This window comes from Ornithorhynchus anatinus, chromosome 12 (genome assembly GCF_004115215.2).
Source record: "Ornithorhynchus anatinus isolate Pmale09 chromosome 12, mOrnAna1.pri.v4, whole genome shotgun sequence".
In the NCBI taxonomy this organism is placed as follows: Eukaryota; Metazoa; Chordata; class Mammalia; order Monotremata; family Ornithorhynchidae; genus Ornithorhynchus; species Ornithorhynchus anatinus.
In genome coordinates this window covers 36,239,243-36,262,924 of record NC_041739.1, presented here as the reverse complement: position 1 = coordinate 36,262,924, position 23,682 = coordinate 36,239,243, and the positions used below count along the sequence as shown (strand labels likewise).

General features: G+C 44.5%; 1 non-coding gene across 1 annotated transcript; it reads left to right on the top strand.

Annotated features, from left to right (window-relative positions):
- The first annotated feature begins 1,415 nt into the window (after positions 1-1,415).
- LOC114815778 lies at positions 1,416-1,557 on the top strand. The gene has a single exon (XR_003763580.1). It is a non-coding gene; the product is annotated as a small nucleolar RNA SNORA7 (small nucleolar RNA).
- The last annotated feature ends 22,125 nt before the right edge of the window (positions 1,558-23,682 follow it).

Here is a 23,682-nt window from a genome sequence, read left to right as displayed (position 1 = left end):
GAGAAGTGAAGTGACTTGCCCTAGGTCACACAACAGACAAGTGGTGGAGCTGGGATTAGAACCCAGGGCCTCCGAATAGAAGGCCTGTGCTCTATCCACTAGGCAACGCTGCTTTTTGTGTTGCTGAAATTGGAAAGAAAATTGGGTTCATTTGCAAAAGACGTAAAATTAGAAAGTTGCTTTGTTATGGGCTTCCTTTGTGCCAAACACTGTTCTAAGCCCAGGGGTTGATACAAAATAATTAGACTGGATACAGTCCCTAACCCATTAGGGGCTCACAGTTTAAATGGGAGGGAGTAGGGTTTAATTCCCATTTTACAGTTGAGGAAACCGAGGCACAGCAAAGCCGCCCTAGGTCACACAGCAGGCAACTAATTAGAATCCAGACCTTCGGACTTCCAGGCTCGTGGTTTTTCCAACAGGCCACGCTGTTTCTCTTGCTCGCTATTTAATGATGCTACCTCTCTGTCTATTTACACCTAAACCTATGCTACCTAATCATTTAGACAGGAATTTTAGATTGCTTTAATAATAATAATAATAACGTTGGTATTTGTTAAGCGCTTACTCTGTGCCGAGCACTGTTCTAAGCGCTGGGGTAGACACAGGGAAATCAGGTTGTCCCACGTGGGGCTCACGGTCTTCATCCCCCTTTTACAGATGAGGTAACTGAGGCACAGAGAAGTTAAGTGACTTGCCCAAAGTCACACAGCTGACAAGTGGTCAAGCCGGGATTCGAACCCATGGACTCTGACTCCAAAGCCCGTGCTCTTTCCACTGAGCCACGCTGCTTTGATGTGGTCAATAGTCAATGCTCTGTAGTCACTGACTGTAATTGAGCGGCTTTTGCCTTGTGTAAACAAGCATCGATTAAAAAGCTGTTTCTGCCTTGTACAAAACAAATAATCTAAGTAGGAGATTACAAAACAGTGTACTTCTCTTTCACTCATCTATATATAGATAGTAGTAATTCTTGGAGAGAGTAATAAAGTATGACTGCTCTGCACTTACATAATGTATTTCATTGCACACAGTCATTCATTATTGAAATAGAACCCTTCTGGTGTTAACACAGCAGTATGTTGAGAGTGCACAACAAGAAATAAGATTTCAGATTGAATTTTAGGTGAAATCTGGGACAGGAAGATTGGAAAGAGGCTGATTTTTTTTTTAGGCAACTCAGAATTACATACTCCCCCGCCCGTATCCCGGCTCCGCCACTTGTCAGCTGTGTGACCTCGGGTAAGTCACTCAACTTCTCTGTGCCTCGGTTACCTCATCTGTAAAATGGGGACGGAGACTGTGAGCCCTAAGTGGGACAACCTGATTACCTTGTATCTATCCCAGTGCTTAGAACAGTGCTTGGCACATAGTAAGCGCTTAACAAATGCCAACATTATTATTATTATTATATACCCCTCTCAGAGTCACACCTGGAGAGTTTCCAGGACTCTACCGGTCTCGACTACGGGAGAGAGAGTCAAGCGGATGCCTGCCTACCCATTCCATTCCTAGCTTGGCCAGTGGTTAGCGAATGGAAGACCATCTGCTACAAGTCAAAACTCACCTATCCCGTCTGCTAACTCTACTGGGCTCTCCCAAGCGTTTAGTGCAGTGCTCTGCACAGAGTAAGTGCCCAATAGTCATGATTGAATGATTTCTGTACTGTTGTTACTTACAGAGTCTAGAGTGGTTTTTAATTCAACTTCTGAATTATTCTCTGCCTGAAGTTGCTGCTTGAAAAGAGTCATATTTTCACCTCCAGGGTCCTACCCGGGAAAGCTGTATTGTAATGGGTCCCGTTTCACTGCTGGTAGGATGACTCTATGCTCTGTATTGTCTGTGAGCCCTAATTGTCGTTTGAAATTAAGCATGGCACATAGCATCAGCAAAAATCCTCTAGAAGGAAGAAGGGAAGGTTGTTGGCAGGCCCAATGAGGCCAGGACTTTCAATCTTGCTCACCTCCTCCCAGAGGCCTTCCCAGACTGAGCTCCCCTTTCCCCTCTGCTCCCTCTACCCCCCCCTTCACCTCTCCGCAGCTAAACCCTCTCCTCCCCCCTTTCCCTCCGCTCCTCCCCCTCTCCCGTCCCCTCCCCTCGGCACCGTACTCGTCCGCTCGACTGTCTAGATCTTCATCGCCCTATTTATTTTGTTAATGAGATGTACGTCGCCCCGATTCTATTTATTTGCTATTGTTTTAATGAGATGCTCTTCCCCTCGATTCTATTCGTCGCCATCGTTCTCGTCCGCCCGTCTCCCCCGATCAGACCGTGAGCCCGTCAAAGGGCAGGGACCGTCTCTATCTGTTACCGATTTGTCCATTCCAAGAGCTTAGTACAGTGCTCTGCACGTAGTAAGCGCTCAATAAATACTATTGAATGAATGAAAAGAAGGCTAAAAATCACTTCTCATGGTGGGCACGGTATGTGTCTATTATGTTGTAGTCTCCCAAGTGTTTAGTACAGGGCTCTGCACACAGTAAGCGCTCAATAGATATGACTGATTAATGAATGTAGACCCATAGCTCGGATTCCCGACTTTAGAAGTAACTCAGTATCTGTTAGTGCCCCAACATACATGCGTGCATTATGTGTAAAAGGATGTGCTTCTGCGCGATCCTTGAGTTCACCTTTCTCTCTCTCTCATACACATACACACACACACACACACATTAAACGGGTGTATTAGTTTGTGAATATATAATATGTTTTACATTCAAGGGTCGTGTTTCTGACAGTGAGAGCCTACCGTCATGTGCGTGTGATTGAAAAGACCAAGTGTGACTGACGTCAGTGTAATCTCAACACTCTCAAATTCATACTTTTTTCAGAATTGTTTTTCTGCAGCTATTCTTCCCCTGTATTCGAAACAGTGGCTTCCTGGGATGTAGATCTAGGTAGGTGAGGAAAAAGTATGCTTAAAATGCGATTTTATCATTAAAGGCACATGGGGAACTGTAGAATGGCAAAGAATCGGAATGGAATATTGCCTATCTCGGTGACATTTTTCCCATTTCAGAGTATACTCTATTTTAAAATCATTTTTATTTCATTTGCAAGGTTCCTGTCTTGGCACATTAACTTTCAGACGAGGATACTGAAAATAACAAATGAATTATATGAGTACTGATTCTGTTTTACAAAAAATAGTGTGTAGTTCCTGTTGCGCTAGAAATGGAGTACCCACCTGGCTACTGATGCTTTTGCAGCTCTTTTAAACGGTGAATAAGAACGATGGTATTTGTTAAGCACTCACTCTGTGTCAGGCACTGTTCCGAGCGCTGGGCCGGATACAAGCAAATCTAGTTGGACACAGTCCCCGTCCCACGTGGGACTCACAGTCTCAATCCCCATTTTACAGATGAGGTAATTGAGTCACAGAGAAGCGAAGTGACTTGCCCAAGGTCACAAGCAGACCAGCAACAGAACCGGGATTAGAATCCATGACCTTCTGACTCCCGGGCCCATGCTCTATCCATTATGTCATTATGGTTAACATATTGTTTTCTATCGGTCACTAGAAGGCGGTTTTCGAAGCTAAGGCTCAAAGGAAGGAAACTTTACAGTATTTGACAGTCCTGGAGGAAGTGAGTAACGTAAAGTAGAAGCAGCGTGGCTCAGTGGAAAGAGCATGGGCTTTGGAGTCAGAGGTCATGAGTTCGAATCCCGGCTCGGCCACTTGTCAGCTGTGTGACTGTGGGCAAGTCACTTCACTTCTCTGTGCCTCAGTTACCTCATCTGTAAAATGGGGATTAAGACTGTGAGCCCCACATGGGACATCCTGATTCCCCTGTGTCTACCCCAGCGCTTAGAACAGTGCTCGGCACATAGTAAGCGCTTAATAAATACCAACATTATTATTATTATTATTAAAGTGCTTTGGAAGTATCCTATAGATTTTATTTTGAAGGGAATTCCATTAATGGCATTCATGACTATCCATTTCCTCAAACTTTAATGGAGAAGGTGCAATGCTTGCCATTTCATCTTTTGATGCATGATTTGTGAATCGGATCCATTGCGTAGCACTGGAAAGTTCTAGCAAGTAGAAGATCAAAGCCTGGAGGAGCACTGGGACATACTCTTGCTAAGGTAGCGCATTCCTTTTAGAAATGGGAACGGAGTATTAATTTTCAAACTCTAGGTCATTATTTCCAATATTTTTATGGCATGCGTTGAGTGCTTACTCTATGCCAGACACCGTAATAAGTAGATACTCGCCGAGGTAGAAACAAGTTAAATGGGTTGGACATAATTCCCGTCCCACATGGGGCTCACAGTCTTCATCCATTTTACAGATGAGGTATCTGAGGCACAGAGAAGTTGAGTGGCATGCCCAAAGTCACACCGCAGCCAAGTGGCAGAGCCGGGATTAGAACCGAGGTCCTATGACTGCCAGGCGCGTGCTCTAACCATTAGGCGAGACCGCTTCTCAGTGCAGCTCAGAGCAGTGACAATAAGGTTCTCGGGTTCCTTTCGACCACTTCATTAAGTTCATCAAACCAATCACCTACTGACCCAGGCACCTGGTTAAAGTTGGCAGCTTTACTGGCTTTTAATGAATGAAGGAATTACCGTGTCTGTTAAGTGCCCACTATGTGCCAAGCACTGTTCTAAGCACTGGGATAGGTGCAAGATAATCAGGTTGGACGTAATCGCTGTCCCGCTTGGGACTCACAATCTAAGCAGGAGGGAGAACAGGCATTTAATCCCCACACTAAGGCACGAAGAAGTGAAGTGACTCGCCCAAGGTCACATAGCACGTTATCAACAAAGCCGGAACTAAAACCCAGGTCCTCTGACTCCCAGACCGGAGCTCTTTCCACTAGGCCACTCTGCTTTTATGTCAAAAGACCCTGATCATGGAAACGGACATTCTCAGTCGGTGGCTTGATGTGCATGGGGAAAAATCTTTGATTGGAAGATGTTTTCGGTTGGGATTTTGTGTGGAAAACCCTTCTTGTGATCTGACTCACCACGGATTAAACCTGACCCTCAACCCCCAACCAAAGTTGGCAATTGCAGTTGAGCAGACCAGGGTTCGGGGCGTCGGTGCCGCCCCAGTCTGCCTTGGGATTCATGCCAGGAGCCTGTCAATCCTCCCTCATTCATTCATTCAATTGTATTTATTGAGCACTTACTGTGTGCAGAGCATTGTAGTAAGCACTTGGGAGAGTGCAATATACCAGTAAACAGATACATTCCTCGACCACAACGAGCTGACAGTCTAGAGATGAGCATCCCATCCAGCGCAATCCTTCTGGGCCCCAACGAGGAGTTTTCTCAGAGGGACAGGTGAGGATGAAGCATGCAGGCATTTTGAATTTTGCTTTTCTTTTGCCCTCTGACTCAGTAATAATAATGTTGGTATTTGTTAAGCGTTTACTATGTGCAGAGCGCTTTTCTAAGCGCTGGCGGAGATACAGGGCCATCAGGTCGTCCCACGTGAGGCTCACGGTTAATCCCCATTTTACAGATGAGGGAACTGAGGCGCAGAGAAGTGAAGTGACTTGCCCACGGTCACCCAGCTGACAAGTGGCAGAGCCGGGAGTCGAACTCATGACCTCTGACTCCGAAGCCCAGGCTCTTTCCACCGAGCCACGCTGCTTCCAAGTAGTGAGGGGGTTGACCCGCCTCTTGCGGGCATGTGTGCCGGATGCTGACAGAGCCCAGAGGCGGCTCCGGCCCCCGCCCCAGCCCACGAGGCGGGGTCTGGGCCGCAATGTGCCACGCGGTCAGTGGCCCACCGGTGACGGGTATGGATCCAGCATCCATCCTGGCCTGGTCACCAGGGTGTTCACCTCACCTGCTCCGGGCTGTAGGGTCAGCCAGAGTCGGTCGGAAGTACTTTCGGAGGGCTTACTGCTCTGCGCCTAGTAATTCATTTATCTATCTGTAACTTCTTTATGTCTGTAGTTTATTTCTATTAATGTCGGTCTCCCCTGCTAGACTGTAAGCTCGATGTGGGCGGGGAACGAATCTGTTCTATTGTTTTATTGTGCTCTCCTAAGTGCTTAGTGCAGTGCTCTGCACACAGTAAGCACTCAAAAAATATGACTGCCTGATGGACTGACTGACACTGGACTAGGCGCATGGGAGAGTACAGTGTAACAGTAAAACAGAATCATTCCCTGCCCACGACGAACTTACAATCTAGAGGGGAACTGACAGTTTAGAGCGGTAACTGTCTTGTTGTCACTGCCATAGTTGTAAGCTCTTTCTTCTTTCCCTCCCTACCCCACCTTGTCCTACACAAAATCAAAATGTTCAATCCAACGATGGTTTTTATCGAGTGCTTCCCGTGACAGAGCACTGTAGTGAGCACTTGGGAGAGTACATTGGAACCGAGTCGGTATTCATTTCCTACCCAACAGGAGATTGTAATCTAGAAGGAGAGACAGACACTAAAGTAAATTTAAATGCCCTGATTCTCACTCCCGTTCCAGCACACTTTTTTTGTGTGTGGTTTTTTTTTTTTTATGATATTTGTTAAGAGCTTACTATGTTCCAGGCACTGTACTGAGCATGGGAGTAGATAGGAGATAATCAGGTTGGACACAGTCCCTGACCCACATAGGGTTTACAGTCTGAATTCCCATTTTACAGATGAGGCAACTGAGGCACAGAGAAGTTAAGTGACTTGTCCATCGTCACACAGCAGAGAAGCGGTGACTCTGGGATTAGAACCCAGCTCCTTTGACTTCTAGGTCTATGTTCTTTCCACTAGGCCATGCTGTTACTCAGCCTGGGCTACCGCCGGCCAGGAATAATGATAATAATGTTGGTATTTGTTAAGCGCTTACTATGTGCAGAGCACCGTTCTAAGCGCTGGGGGAGATACAGGGTAATCGGGTCGTCCCACGTGAGGCTCACGGTTAATCCCCATTTTACAGATGAGGTAACCGAGGCGCAGAGAAGTGAAGTGACTCGCCCACGGTCACCCAGCTGACAAGTGGCAGAGCTGGAAGTTAAACCCATGACCTCTGACTGCGAAGCCCAGGCTCTTTCCACTGAGCCGCGGGATACCCCAACTGCAAATGCAGTACGTAGGCCGTGTGCCAATAAAAAGGCGACTTGTTGTAAGACGGTTGGTCTCGTCAAGGTGAACGTGGTAAACAGCTCGACAGCTGATCGTTCTTGGTGAGTTGCCGTTGTTTCCATAACACCTGCTCTACTTACCCCCCAACTTTCACCTTCCGACGGGGAATTGTGGGGCTGGATGTGGGTGGTGGGGCTATTTCTATGCCCTGAGCATTTCAGAGACGTGGGGGTTTATTGTGAACTCACCAGGTGAGCCATAGTTACGAAGGCTCCAAACCGAGGACTGGAAATTGAGCTCACTTTGCTCGAATCAGTCACTCAGGTTCCTGAGTGAGTACTGTGTGCTGAGCACTGCATTAGGCACTTGGGAGAGTACGGTACAATCGAGTCGGTAGACATGTTCCCTGCCCACAGTGCTCTGATAGGAGAAAAAGTGAAAGTGAAGCAGAGAGGCCCGGTGAATAGAGAAGTGCCGTGGCCTAGTGGATAGAGTACGGGCCTGGGAGTCAGAAGGACCTAGGTTCTAATCCTGGTTTTGTTACTTGTCTGCTGTGAGACCTTGGGCAAGTCACTTTACTTCTCTGTCCCTCAGTTACCTCATCTGTACAACTGGGCTTAAGACTGTGCATTCCATGTAGAACATGGATTGATATCCATATCCACCCTGATTATCTTGTATCTACCCCAGCACTTCGTACAGTAAGTGCTTAGCGCTTAGTAAGAAGCAGCGTGGCTCAGTGGAAAGAGCCCGGGCTTGGGAGTCAGAGGTCGTGGGTTCGAATTCTGGCTGTGCCACTTGTCAGCTGTGTGACTGTGGGCCAGTCACTTCACTTCTCTGGGCCTCAGTTCCCTCATCTGTAAAATGGGGATTAACTGTGAGCCTCGGGTGGGACAACTTGATCACCCTATATCTACTCCAGTGCTTAGAACAGTGCTCTGCTCATAGTAAGTGCTTAACAAATACCGACATCATTATTATTATTACAGTGCCCGGCACACAGTAAGTGATTAACGGATGCCATAAAAAAGTTTTTCAGAATTCACAACTCTCCAGGAAGGACAAATATCATCTCCTGACTCTTCTCCCTTCCCTTTCTCACCCTTGTAGGTTTGCCTAATTTCATTAGTCAAATTCCGTATTTTTCAGACAGCTGCATTCAAGTTGAGAGGGGGAAATTATATTGGTATGTGTACTCACTATGAATTCATTCATTCATTCAATCATATTTATTGAGTGCTTACTGTGTGCAGAGCACTGTACTAAGCATCTGGGACAGTACAATACAACTATAAGCAGACACATTCCCTGCCAACGATGAGCTTACTGTCTACAGGTGGGGGAAACAGACATTAATATACATAAATAAATTACCGAATTCAATGGAAAGTGCCAAATTGGCTCCTTAGAGCAAATAATATCGCTAAGCTACTGAACTATTCATAACAGAAATGTTTACCATAATCATTCATCTATTCAAAACGTTTTCTGCAACGCTTGTGTAGCCTCCATGAAGATTCTTAATTGAAAGCATTAATTAATATTCATGAATTATCTAAACTAGGCATTTCAAAATGAATTTTGCATCCGGCTCTATTCAGACATATTAAACGGAAACCCCTCCATGCCCTAAATGTAAACCTTTACGACCTGCCTTCCAGAGCAGGGGGAACCAGAAGACTCTGAACAGGGGATATGGTTAGAGAATCAGACTTCCCTTTTTTCTCCGCTCTAGCAGTGGGGCTAAGTAGGTCTAGTCATTGAATTTATTCATACCATCTGCTCACCGGGAAGTTGGCACAGTCATTCTTATAGACGTGTATACAAACACAAACACACACACACACACACACACACACCCTCATACACACTCGTGCAGCGTGGCTCAGCGGAAAGGGCCCGGGCTTGGGAGTCAGAGGTCATGGGTTCTAATCCCGGCTCTGCCGCTTGCCAGCTGTGTGACTTTGGGCAAGTCACTTAACTTCTCTGGGCCTCAGTGACCTCATCTGTAAAATGGGGATTAAAACTGTGAGCCCCTCTTGGGACAACCTGATCAGCTCGTATCCCCCCAGCGCTTAGAACAGTGCTTTGCACATAGTAAGCGCTTAACAAATACCACCATTATTATTATTATTAGCTACAGGGCCCCTTTCATGTAAGGTGGATTGTGGAAATTACCCATGTGTCCCTGCCCTTCCCAAAAGGTAGTAAAATTGCTCAAATTCGAATCAATCAATGGTATTTATTGGGTACTTACTGTAGGCATAGCATTGCACTAAACACTTGGGAGAGTGATAATTATAATAATAACTGTGGTATTTGATCAGTGCTTACTACGTACCAGACACCATTCTAAGCGCAGGGATGGAATCAAGCAAACCGGGTTGGAAACGGTCCCCGTCCCCATGAAGCTCATAATCTCCATTTTACAGATGAGGGAACTGAAGTACAAAACAATAGATACAGTGTCTGCCCTCAAGCAGCCTACAAGCTAGCAGAAGAGAATCGATCCTGGAACCAATGTCCCTGGCCACTCATTTTAGGGAGGAGTGGGGTGGGAAAGCATAGAGGGACTGCTTTGACAGGCTTTTTCTGCTCCTTAAAATCTCCTACCTTTGATCTGACAGGCTTCACAGCAGGCAATTTACCTCAAGCTTCCAACCCTCCTGGAGAGATCTGAGCCCCAGTCCTAAGCTCTTTCCACTAGGCCGAAAGGGTTCTTCACCGCTTAGACTGTTCCTCTAATGTTCCTCTCTACATTAGACTTTATACAAGAGAAGCAGCTTGGTGTAGTGGATAGAGCACAGGCCTGGGGTTCTAATCCTGGCTCTGCCACTTGTCTGCTATGTGACCTTAGGTAAGTCACTTCACTTCTTTGAGTCTCAGTTACCTCATCTGTAAAATGAGATTGAGACTGTGAGCCCCTCGTGGGACAGGGACTGTGTCCAACCTGATTTGCTTGCATCCACCCCAGCACTTAGTACAGTGCCTGGCACCCAGTAAGCGCTTAAAAATATCACAATTATTATTATTATTATTGCAGTTCCTCTATACTTCTCTCACATTTGCATTTAGGCCATACTAGCATTTCAGAGCCACAGGCAAACTACCATTTCACCACCTCAGGACTTTCTCAACTCTCTCTCGCGCTGCTGCTGCCCAGCATAGGTGAGTTTTGACTTGTAGCCAATTGTCTTCCACTCGCTAGCCACTGCCCGAGCTAGGAATGGAGTGGGTAGGCCTTTGCTTGACTCTCCCTCCCGTAGCCAAGACTGGTAGAGGACTGGAAACTCTCCACGTGCGATCCTTGAGAGAGGTACTATTGTCTATCTTTGTAATTTATTTTAATGTCTGTGTCCTAATCTCTTTATGAGCAGGGATCGCATCTACCAACTTTACTGTACTGTACTTTCCCAAGTGCTTAGTACAGTGCACTCCACACAGTAAGCACTTAATCAGTACCATTGGTTGACTGACTGCTCTTTTGGACAAGAACCACCCCCTCTATTTAAACCCCTTTGCCAGTTTTTTTCAGGACGATCTAATTTCCTTTCTTATTTCTTTCTCCGGGGCTGGAAGAAGTGATGGAGGAATGGGAAGAAAGGGAAATGAGGCAACTAATCAATCACTCAGTGACGTTTATTGAGCACTTGCTGCATACAGCATCATCATCAATGGTATTTATCGGGTGCCTCCCGTGTGCAGAGCACTGTACTAAGCATCTGGGAGAGTACAATATATCAGAGTTGGTAGATACATTCCCTGCCCACAGTGAGCTTACAGTCTAGAGGACTGTGTGCAGAACACTGGGCTAAGCGTTTGAAAGAGTGCGATGCAGTAGAGTTGATACCTGCCCTCAAGAAGGTAGATCCCAAATGAAGCGTGCAGACCAGGGAGACTGAAGTGTCGATCAAGTCTACTGTATTCTTCTCAAGCACTTTAGTTCCGTCCTCTAGACTGTAAGCTCACTGTGGGCAGGGAATGTGTTTATCAACTCTGTTGAATTGTATTCATTCATTCAATAGTATTTATTGAGCGCTTACTATGTGCAGAGCACTGTACTAAGCGCTTGGAATGTACAGATCGGTAACAGATACAGTCCCTGCCCCTCTCCCAAGCACTCAGTACAGTGCTCTGCACACAGTAAGTGCTCAATAAATATGGCTGATCGACTGATTGCTCTGCACAGAAGAAGCACTCAGCACATCCTTCTGATTTTCTTCCACTCCCTTCTGCATCACCCTGACTTGCTCCCTATATTCACCACCCCCATCCCCGCAGCAGGTATGTCCATAACCGTAATTTATTTATATTCACGTCCGGCTCCCCGTCTAGACTGTAAACGGGTAGTGGGTAGGGAATGGGTCTACCAACTCTATTATATTGTACTCTCCCAAAGGCATAGTACAGTGTTGTACACACAGTAAACACTTCATAAATACGATTGATGGATTGATCTATTGATAGAGTGGCTGCAGGACTTTCTCTGGCCTGCAGAACATCACTAATAGTAGTAATAGATAATAATTATGGTATTTGTTAAGCACTTACTATGTGCCAAGCTCTCTTCTAAGCACTTGGGTAGATACAAGGTAATCAGGTTGTCCCATGTGGGGCTCGCAGTCTTAATCCCCATTTTACAGGTGAGGTAATTGAGGCACAGAGAAGTTAAGTGGCTTGCTCAAGGTCACACAGCCAGACAAGTGGCGGGGAGGATTAGATCCCATGACCTCTGACTCCCAAGCCCTTGCTCTTGCCACTAAGCCACACTGCTTCTCTCACTACTGTACTACCCTAGCCTTTGGTGGAGAGAAGGTTATCAGACTGCCCCCAGCCTGGACTGAAATTGGGGGGCAGTTTCCTTGGTGGGGTGGAAATTGAATGGAGCCAATCACAACCCTTCCTTCCAGGAAAATTTACTCAATATGTCCTTTGTCTAATGATCCTATTTTCACCTCCAAGTCACCTCCCACACTGCACCCTTTACCTGAAGTGTACTCCTTGTCCCAGTTTACCTAGCCCTTTCCCTCCTGCTATTGAATCCCCCCACCTCATGCTGATTTCCTTTGCTATTTACTTCATTCTTTTCTAGTAATAATAATTGTAGTATTTGTTAAGCACTTACTTTATGCCAAGCATTGTACTAATTTCTGAGGGAAATACAGGATAATCAGGTCCCACAGAGTAATTAGGAGGGAGAACAGGTATTGACCCCCCCCATTTTGCAGATGAGGGAACTGAAGAATAGAGAAGTTAAGAGATCTACTCCAGATCACACAGCAGGTTTGTGGTGGAGCTAGGGTTAGAAACCAAGTTCTGTGACCACCAGGCCCATGCTCTTTCCACTAGGCCAAGCTGCTTCCCACCTCAACTACACACCATCTTACGTAAATACACTTCTATTTGCCTATAATGTAGACACATTTCATTTATGTATTTGTTTACCATGTGTTGCTTTATGTTGCCCTAAGCAAGTGCTTAGTACAATGCTCAAGTGCTCAGGACAGTGCTCTACAAAAAGTAAACACTCAACAAAAACCTTTGATTGATTCACAAAAATGCCTTTAAATATCTCTGTTTCATTTTGGCCTTTCTTAGGCTGTAAGGGCCTAGAGTTCAGGAAACATGACTATTTAAAGCAGTTGATATGATATCTAGGAAGAGCCCTGCATGAATCGGTGCCTAAGTAAAGCTTCTGTCTAATTAACGGTGGTACTTGCTAAGTGCTCACTATGTTGCCATGTACCGTATTGAGTGCTAGGCTAGATACAAGAGAAGCGGGTTGGACGCAGTCCCTGTCCCACATTCTTCTCTTCACATTCTAAGTAAGAGGAGAAGTAGGATTTAATTCCCACTTTTTACAGATGAGGAAACTGAGACATAAAGCAGTCCGGTGACTTGGCTAAGGTCACAGAGCAGGCAAGTAGAGGAATGAGGATTAGAATCCAGGTCCTCTATGTGAGCCCCCAACAAGCTGCCATTTTAGTGACTGACTGTGATCTCGTGAACATCAACAAGGAACGGACTTCCTGAAGCCACTGATGGGCTCTAACTGAAACAGGTGATTGCCGGTCTGGGCCTGTGGAGCATAGAGGGAGGGTTGGCTTTCTCTCCCTATTATACCCAGTAATGGGCCTGGACCAATCGATGATTGCCACGTAGAGCCCCAGCTGATATACCTAAGGCAAATAAAAGGTGCTCGTTTCGGAGCGAGGTGGGGGGTTGGAGTATGTAGGGAAGTAAGTAGGTTCAGAGTAGTGTTAATGCAGCGGAAGAGCAGTACTTGGAAGTAGGAAGAAGAAGCACTGGTGGAACAGGCCCTTTTGACTACAGATTGGTGTTGGACCCTTGGGTGGTGGAGTGAGTGTATTTATGTGTCACTCCTTTGGATGTTGGTAAAGCTAAGTAAAACGCTTTCCACATTAACCTTGGTAATCAAAGGTGTGGTTGATTTCTATGTGTCACTGAAGCTCTCCAGGTCCAGGAAGGTCCCGGTTGGTACGACCTGGGGGCTTGCAATGTTCTGACCTCTAGGTCTGTGTTCTTTCCACTAGGACATGCTATTTCTCAATTTTGATGATAATTACAATGTCCTCCCTCTCAGGTTAGGAGTGCTACATTGTACATGAACTGTCTTGGCACTTAGTAAATGCTTAATGAAGAATGTAGTGATTAGATTAGTGTAGTATCAGATTCTGAATGGTTGTCCATGTCCTTGCTGTGTTCTTAAACAGGGCTGCATACAAGGTTGAAAAAGGTTTTAGGAGCTTTCTATGTGTCAGGCACTGTACTAAACACTGGGATAGATACAAGCTAAACAGGTTGGACATAAGCCATGTCCCACATGGGGCTCATGGTCTTAACCCCCATTTTACGGATGAGATAACTGAGCACAGTGAAATGAAATGACTTGCCTGAGGTCACACACCAGACAAGGAGCAGAGTCAAGATTAAAATCCAGGTCCTTCTGACTCCCAGACCAGTGCTGTATTCATTCAGTAGTATTTATTGAGTGCTTACTATGTGCAGAGCACTGTTCTAAGTGCTTGGAATGTATAATTTGGCAACAGATAGTCCCTGCCCAATGATGGGCTCACTCTATCTACTAGGCCATGATGCTTTTCTTCTTGGGTTTACTACACAAGCCTCAATCAAGCAATGGTAAGCTCCTGGGGGGCAGAGAATGTGCTTACTAGCTCTGTTATAGTATATTCTCCCAAGCGCTTAGTACAGTGCTCTGCACACAGTAAACATTCAATAAATACAATCGATTGATGGTTACTGAGGGCTTACTGTGTGCAGAGCACTGTACTAAGTGCTGTATGAGCTTGCTTTATCCCATTTCCGTTGGGGAAAAGATCAGATGAGGTGACTTCAATCCTGATTTAGCCAACTGTGTCACTATGGAGTAACTTAAGGATGCTGATAAGCTTTTTAGAGCAGCCAAAATGTTTCGTAGTTGTCAGAGCTCAAGTCGGCTTATGGTGTCGAGCTCTTTGGCAAGGACAACAAACACCATGTCCAGTCTTGATGTTATTTCACCATGTTTCTTCTGAACCTGATATTCGGTGCCCTTTAAAGGCCGAGAAGATGTTTTACAAACAATTTGAATAAAATGTATTGACTTCAATGATCTTTTTTTACGGATATCATTTTATATAATGAGTTGGATCATCATTAAAACATGGAAAATTCATGTTTTTATACATCTAGCAGTGATTTCATTATGAACACTTGGCTTGAAGGAGCATGGCATAGTGGAAAGAGCATGGGCCTGGAAGTCAGAGGACCTAGGTTCTGGCTCTTAGTACAGCGCTCGGTACATAATAAGCACTCAGTAAATACCATTGACTGATTGAATGAATAAACACTATTGACTGATCTTGATGAAGGGTTTTTCTCTCTGTTGGTGTCAGCTATTGTGTTTGAAGCCTACTGTTTATTTTTCTAGAGGAGGTAGTCATCTCACTAATGCCTCCAGGCAAATTTAAAGACTTCAAATAAGTGATTGTTTTATTTCAAAATTAATTGCTGTAAGCCTTCATTCAGAGGAATGAAGATTTATCCAGAAGAAGGTATATTCTGAACTTCTTTCCGTGAGTATCCTGAACTTCCTTCCTTACCATAAATAGTGGCTCCCTGATTAAGCCTTCTCTTCCTTTTCTGCCACTCCCTTCTGCGTCACCTGACTTTCTCCCTTTATACATCCCCTTCCCAGCCCCACAGTATTTATTCATTCTATAGTATTTATTGAGCGCTTACTATGGGCAGAGCACTGTACTAAGCGCTTGGAATGTACAAATGGGCAACAGATAGAGACCGTCCCTGCCCTTTGACAGGCTTACAGTCTAAATGCATATCTGTAGTGTAATGTCTGTCTCTCCCTGTAGACTGTAAATTCGTTGTGAGCAGGGAATGTGTCTGTTAAATTACCCATTAAACTAACCAATTAAAGGCAATACTCCAAAAAGAGGCTATGGTCAGGGAACCATTAAAACTTATCTTCTTCTCAGAGCTTGTGGGTCCAGTACCATGATACGTAAGGTCGCCCTTTACTATCCATCCAAAACGGCTACCATGTCAATCCAATCCCGCTTTCACTACTGTAATGCTGATGGTATTTAAGTGCTTTCTCCATCTCCTAACTAGGCAACAGAGTAAGCAGAGGGGTCTGGGAGTGGCAATTGGGCCGGGGGATATGAAGCCGCGAGGTTGGGGGCCTGGTGATGGTAAGGGCACCAGCATGGTCATGACTGTGTGAACTTGACCTTTGGCATCCACATAGGGGTGGGGAGTGCGGAAGAGATAATTGGAGATGGGGGGGGAGAAGGGGCTCCCTTTCATTTTCATTGGTCCTAATGGAGGAGGAGGAGGGGCTGAAGTAGAGGGGAATGGCTGAATGCTTCTCCCCTCTTCCTCATCCCTGGTTTTGTCTCCCAGAGAAGGAGCGGGAAACCCAGAAGCTCAGACACTGTGATTTAGCCCAGGCTTGGAAAGCCAGCCTCTTTGCTGACCTCCCAACCTGCTGTCTATCCCCACTCCAGTCCAATCTTCCCTCTGCTACCCAGGTCATTTTTCTACAAAAATATTCAGGTCACTCCTCAAGAACCTCCAGTGCTTGCCCATCCAGCTCTGCACCAAATAGAAACTCCTATTAGCTTTAAAGCACTCAGTTGCCCCCTCCTACCTCACCTCCTTACTTTCTTACTACAATCCAGCCCTCACACTTGGCTCTTCTAATCCTAACCTTCTCACTGTACCTCAATCTTGTCTGTCTTGCCACCGACCTCTTGCCCACGTCCTGCCTCTGGCCAGGAACGTTTTCCCTCTCATATCCAACAGACAATTACTCTACCCCCATTCCAAGCCTTATTGAAGACACATCTCCTCCAAGAGGCCTTCCCTGACTAAGCCCTCCTTTCCTCTCTTCTCACTCCCTTCTGTGTCATCCTAACTTTCTCCCATTATACATCCCCTTCCCAGCCCCACAGCATTTATCTATATATCTGTAATTTATTTATATTAATGTCTGCCTCTCCCTCTAGACTGTAATTTCATTGTGAGCAGGGAATAGATGTCCGTTATATCGTACCCTCCCAAGCACTTAATACAGTGTTCTGCACAAAGCGAGTGCTCAATAAATATAATTGACTGACTGAAATATATGCTTTCACAAAGCCTGACAATCTTCAAGAGTTGGTTCATTCTTATTCACGTCATACAACTAGAAATTCCAAGAAATAAGTATTTAAATGAAAAAAGAGGCACTCCATTCTTTTTGCCTTAGGAAGGGAACTCTTTTCCACTTTGTTAATAATAATAATAATGGTATTTGTTACGTATGTCAAGCACTTTTTACTAAGGACTAGGGTAGTTACAAGGAAATCAGGGCAGATACAGTCCCTGTCCCACATGGGGTTCACAGTCTAAGTAGAAAGGAAAGGAAAGTAGAATGGAGGAAATTGAATCTCCATTTTGCAGATGAGGAAACTGAGGCCCAGAGAAGTGAAAGGATGTGCCCAGGATAACTCGGAAGGTAAGTGGCAGAGCTAGTTTTTGTGATTCAGTTAACGATGGCTGTGAATGTTGGAGCACTACGTAATTCATGTTTCAGCTATTCATCTGGGCTCTGGTTGGCTTAGTATCGGGGAGTCGTCAGGCACCGAATTTAGCAAATATCAGTGGTGTGAGGGCACATGAATGAGATGGTTATTTATCAGATACCTCTCTCCTGCCTTCCTCCAGAGTGACCTGTCCTCTAGATGCTGGCCTCCCAGTTAAATAGGGACTCAGGCTCACAGATTTTAAATGATGAGTTTTTCCTCAAAAACTCAAAATTCAAGATGAATTGGCTGGAAATGAGCATTACTGAGTAAAAGGCTTTTGAAGTAGGGCAGCCAAATGGATATTGATTACTTTGGTGAGATCATAGGCCAAGTCAGACACTAACAATCTATAAATCTTTCAAAAAATCCAAACGTCTGGAATTTTTCAAATGAAAAGACAGTAAATTTACAAAATGGACCCAAATATGAAGAGGGCTTAAAGCAAAATAACAGACCAAAGCCTGTTTTATAGAGAAGTAGTGTGGCTTAGTGGAAAGAGCATGGGCTTGAGAGTCAGAGGTCATGGGTTCTAATCCCAGTTCCACCACTTGTCAGCTGTGTGACTTCAGGCAAGTCACTTAACTTCTCTGTGCCTATTACCTCATCTGTAAAATGGGGATTAAGACTGTGAGCCCCACGTGGGACAACCTGATCACCTTGTAGCCCCCCAGTGCTTAGAACAGTGTTTTGCACATAGTAAGTGCTTAACAAATACCATCACTAATGGTATTTCTAAAATTAATTGTTTAATTCATTTAATTAATTATTTAATCACTAATTAATTTCTAAAAGACAGCTGCCTATCATTGCCAAATTTCCACCCTCCCACCCCCACTTCAACCACCTACCAATCTCCCCAAATAATTGCCTGATTTTTTTGAACTTGGGAATTTTCTGGAAATACATCTATATATTAGAGGAACTCCACAAAGGATAAAGAAGGACAAAATGATAAAGTCAGGAGAAATGAAATGAGATATGATCTAATACATTGAACCATTGGGCAAACTTTAGTATTGAGACATTGAAATGGGAAATAAATCAAAACCCAAAGTCTTCCTATTTCTAAACATTTTCCTAAAGGACTAGAGAATTTCAAAAAATACCCCTGGAGCATAGAAAACAGATGACAGTATGCCAGGAGGAGGTCAAATTTGGGTGGTTTTATGATTTTGAAAATATCTATGAACCTGATTTAAATTTGACCAAGTAAAATTTGAACATTGAGGAACTTTATCCAGGACAATCTCAAGGAAGGAATCTTTGGACATCTCTTCCCCACCCAAAGCTACCAAAGTTTGAATTTTCTGATTTTCATCAGAGAGGGAGGGACTGAGGTGTGTGTGTGTGTGTGTATAGAGAGAGAGACTGACTAGAACCAGGAATCAAATTATCTGGAAAGGTTTTGTGCTTGAGCTTATTAAACATTTCTTAATCAATTATATTCATCACTGCCATATTCCTGCAAAATCCATTCTCCTAAATAAACAGAAGAGTCTTGATCAAAATGGGGACATAGAAAAATGACAGCCTATAACTGTAGAAATTTTTGAGGGTCAAAGGGGGAAGAAAATTTATAACTTGCCACAAATAATGCTTATTACCTAGCCTAAAAAGGTATTCCTTTAGGAAGGGGTAAATCCAAATTCAGGATGATACTCTAAGAATCATTTTGAAGGCTTGTCTATCATTAAAAAAAGTTGAAATAAAATGACTTAATTTTCCTAGCCAAAATCTTCAGATAGTAGAGATATCTCTCCAGACCCTTGGGGGACTGTTTCATATCCATTGAAATGCTTTTCCATTTTTATTATTGTGTTGACAAAAATTTCCTCTCCTTTCCCTAATGGACCCCAAGTATCTGAACCATTTCACCTTTGGAGAAAATATAACACAATTTAAGAGGCAATGGATTTGGTGGTGTTTTTGTTTCATTTTCTCCTTATACCGTGGGATTCTTCAGCAGTTTATCATGAGCTGCTATAAAGACAGGAATTCATAAGACAGTATGGTGAAGAAACTAGAGGTTCCAAGTGGACAGCCTAAAAGGAGGATAATGTCCAGGGCTTCCAAATATCAGAATATCAGGGCCAACAGAAGCTGAAAAACCAAGCGAATGAAAAACAGTCAAAAATGGAGCTAATGAATTCTTTAAGGGCAGCGACTGTGTCTGTTTATTGGTATGTTGTGCTCTCCCAGGCTTTTAGCTTTACACCCAGTAAGTGTGCAATAAATTCAATTGAGTGAATGAATGGACTGAATTGGAAGCAACACCGAGCAGATGCCAGTCTTCTTAAGTTCTTCAAATTCAGGTCAGCCTAGAGTTGTTTTTTCGGTTTTGTGTTATCTTCCACTCCCCTTGTGCATCTGCCCAGGGAAGGAGTGATAAAACAAACTGCGCCGGTGTTGGTGTGCTGTGGGCTGGATCTGTGATCTGAATTGTGATCTTGTCTTTTTTAGGTTTAGAATGTCATGCAGGTGATGAAATTGGAACTGCTCTAGAAGAGTAATAATGCTTATTATTATGGTATGTAAGTGCTTACTGTGTGCCAGGCACTGTACTAAGCACTGGGGTGGATACAAGCAAACCGGGTTGGATATGGTCCCTGTCCTGAACGGGGCTCACAGTCTCAATCCCCATTTTACAGATGAGGTAACTGAGGCCCAGAAACGAGACCACACAGCAGACAAGTTGCATTGGCAGAGCCAGGATTCGAATCCATGACCTTCTGACTCTCAGGCCCATGCCCTATCCACTATGCCAGCCTGCTTCACTAAATGGTATTTATTGAGTGCTTATTACATGTCAAGGACAATACCTTGATACTGAGGTAGATACAAGATAATAGAAGCTGGTTGTGCCTAGAAGCAGCGTGGCTCAGTGGAAAGAGCACGGGCTTTGGAGTCAGGGCTCATGAGTTCGAATCCCAGCTCTGCCACTTGTCGGCTGTGTGACCGTGGGCGAGTCACTTCACTTCTCTGCGCCTCAGTTCCCTCATCTGTAAAATGGGGATTAAGACCGTGGGCCCCACGTGGGACAACCTGATTCCCCTATGTCTACCCCAGCGCTTAGAACAGTGCTCGGCACATAGTAAGCGCTTAACAAATACCAACATTATTATTATTATTATTTGTTAGGCCCAGATCTCCTCATTCCAGGAAACATTGCATACGAGATCATTCATTTATTCAATCATATTTGAGTGCTTACTCTGTGCAAAGCACTGTACTAAGTGCTTGATCACTCATTTGGGTTTGAATCTGAATGCCATATTTACACCACACTCTCTAGGTCAGTCTTCCATACTCTTCTGCTGGCTATTTTGATTTTTTCTTTTAACTTCTTTGGGTGTCTTTGCATTGCAGCGTGGCTCAGTGGAAAGAGCATGGGCTTTGGAGTCAGAGGTCATGGGTTCGAATCCCGGCTCTGCCACTTGTCAGCTGTGTGACTGTGGGCAAGTCACTTCACTTCTCTGTGCCTCAGTTCCCTCATCTGAAAATGGGGATTAAGACTGTGAGCCCCACGTGGGACAACCTGCTTCCCCTGTGTCTACCCCAGCGCTTAGAACAGTGCTATGCACATAGTAAGCGCTTAACAGATACCAACATTATTATTATTATTGTTATTGCTAGATAATCTGCTTCTTTCATAGACGGAATTCACAAACCACATTTACCTCCGTGTCCCTAGTGGAAATCTGGGTTGTAAAGGCCCTTCCCTAGTCTTAACCAGGCAAGTGATCAGACCACAGCATTTCACTGATTTTTCCAAAACGGTTCATGATGATCTACATGTCTTCTTGTGAAGAATGTTTCTGGAGCCCATTTATCAGCTTAGAGAAGTTCCTCTATGGCTGATTGAAAATATTTAATGTATATGATTAAGTATATGATAAACAGTGTTCATCCTCTAGACTGCAAGCTTGTTAAGAGAAGGGAACATGTCCATTAACTCTGTTGTAATGTACTCTTCCAAGTACTTTGCGCAGTGCTCTGCACATAGTAAGCACTCAATAAATGCCACTGATTGATGTTCTTCAATAGGCTCAGGAGCATCTGGCCAGCAGTGGAGAGCATATGGATCCATCAATCATATTTGTTTATAATTTATAATGTACCGTATTTATAAACGCACAAGGAGTTTACAGGGGAAAATGGACATTAAAATAAATTACATCTCTTGCCCCTAATGAGATTGCCATTTACTCCATTAATAAAATTGAAACCGTCAGATGTCATCTCCCTAAAATCTCCCCTGATCTTCTCTACTCCCACCATCCTTCTGCCCCCTCCTCGACTCTCCCCTCCTTCCCAGCAGTATCTGAAGAGGATAGCTCCTGCCTCATCTCAATCTCCACCTGCAGCTCAGATCCTATCCCCTAACACTTTACAATACTTGCCCTCTCCCTTCTTTCCTTCATGATTGCAATATTAAACCACTTACTTTCCAAAGGCTCCTTCCACCGCTTTTCAAACATGCCCATGTATCCCCATCCTAAAAAAAACAACCCCTCCCTTGACCCCGCGATCCCTTCGGTTATCACCCCAACTCCCTCCCACCATTCCTCTCCAAACTCCTGGAGCAAATTGTTTATACTGGCTGCCTCCACTTCCTCTCCTCCAATTCTCTCCTTGAATCCCCCCAATCCGACTTCGGTGCTTTTCCATCCATGGAAACTGCCATCACTAAGGTTGCCAATGACCTTTTTCTCGCAAAATCCAACAGCCTCTATTCCATCCTAATCCTCCTCAACCTCTCAGTTATCATCCGTGAAACATTAGCTAACCTTGTCTTCCTTGACTCTGTCCTCTCCTGGTTCTCCTCCTATTTCTCTGACTGCTTCCACCTTCTAACAGTGGGAGTCCCTCGAGGCTCAGTTCTAGGACCCCTTCTATTCTCTATCTACACCCACTCCCTTGGAAAACTCATTGGCTCCCATGGCTAAAACTACCATCTCTATGCAGATGATTTCCAAATCTACATCTCCCACCCCAACCTACCACCTCCTCTGCGGTCTCACATTTCTTCCTCTGCTTTCAAGAAGTCCCACTAGCACCTCAAACCTAACATGCCCCAAACAGAACTCTTCATCTTCACACCCAAACCCTGTCCTCCCCCTGAATTTTCCATCACTGTAGACAACGCCTGCAACCTTGACATTAACCTTAACTCATCTCTGTCATTCAACCTACATAGCTAATCTGTCAACAAAACTTGTCAGTTCTACCTTCATGATATCTCTAGACTCCTCCCCTTCTTCTCCATCTATATGGCCACCACACTGACCCAAGCTCTCCTTGTCATAGCCCTCCTTCCCAAGTGCATCAAGCCTCCTCAGTGACCTCCCTGCCTCCTGTCTCTCCCCTCTCCAGTCCATACTTCACTCTGTTGCCTAGTGCATTTAAAAAAAAAAATTCAGTCCACATCTCCTCACTCCTTAAAAGCCTCCAGTGGCCACCAAGCCACCTCAACATCAAACAGAAACTCTATACCGTTGGCTTTAATTGCTTCTCCCCTGCAGCTTGCTTGAATTGACCAACCCAACTTACTATGTTCTTCTAACACCAACCTACTCCTTGTAATTCAAACTCATCTTTCTTGATGCTAAGCCCTTTCCCCTTTCCTCCCTCTAGCCTAGACCTCACTCCTCCCTCTATCCTACAGATCGCCTCTCTCCCACCTTCAAGGCCCAACTAAAATTGGACTTCCTCCAAGAAGCCTTCCCTGATTAGGCCCTCATTTCTCCTATTTACCCCGTTTCTGCATCCCCTATGCAATGCTTAAGCATTTGATATTCACCCCATGCCTAGTCTCACACCATTATCCCTATATGCTCCAATTTCCCCTATCAGTAAATTATTTTAAGGCCTGTCTCCCCTTCTAGATTAAGTTCCTTGTGATCAGGTAATGTGTCTATTAACTCTGTTGTGCTTTTCAAAACTTCTAGTACAGTGCTCAGCTCACAACAAGCACTCAGTAAATACCATTGATTGATTGACTGATTGATTCTACCTCTCAGAGAAGGTAGAGGGATTTCAGGCCTTTGGCTGTCTTTCCAGGGACTCCAGAATTTTTTATGTTAGTTTACTATATGGTTCATTCTCTTCAGTTGGGACACTTCTTTCATGTCAGATCAATTTTTCAGGTTTCAAGGGACATCTAGGAAAGGGAGAGCCCAGAATCATCCAATTTTCTTTTTCCTTCCTGGAGCACAGTCACTTCCCTGGTTCAGAGCTGGGGCTTATGATATGAAGTACAAAATCTTTTCACTATTTACTTAAATGTTTCGGTTTACAATGGAAACTTCAAGGGAGTAGAAGAAATTCTGGAGGAGTCTGAAAAGTGTGGAGAGAGCAGAGAATGTGTGTCAGAGCAGGGACAGGCACATTAGATGCACTTAATTATTTTAAATGAGGTGACTGATTAAATTAGAAAGGCAGCCTTATATGAAGTCAGTCATATGCCATCACACTACCAGGCACCCTAAAGTGAGAGGACATGAAATTAAGCAATTGACCTAGATTACCTGCTAAAAA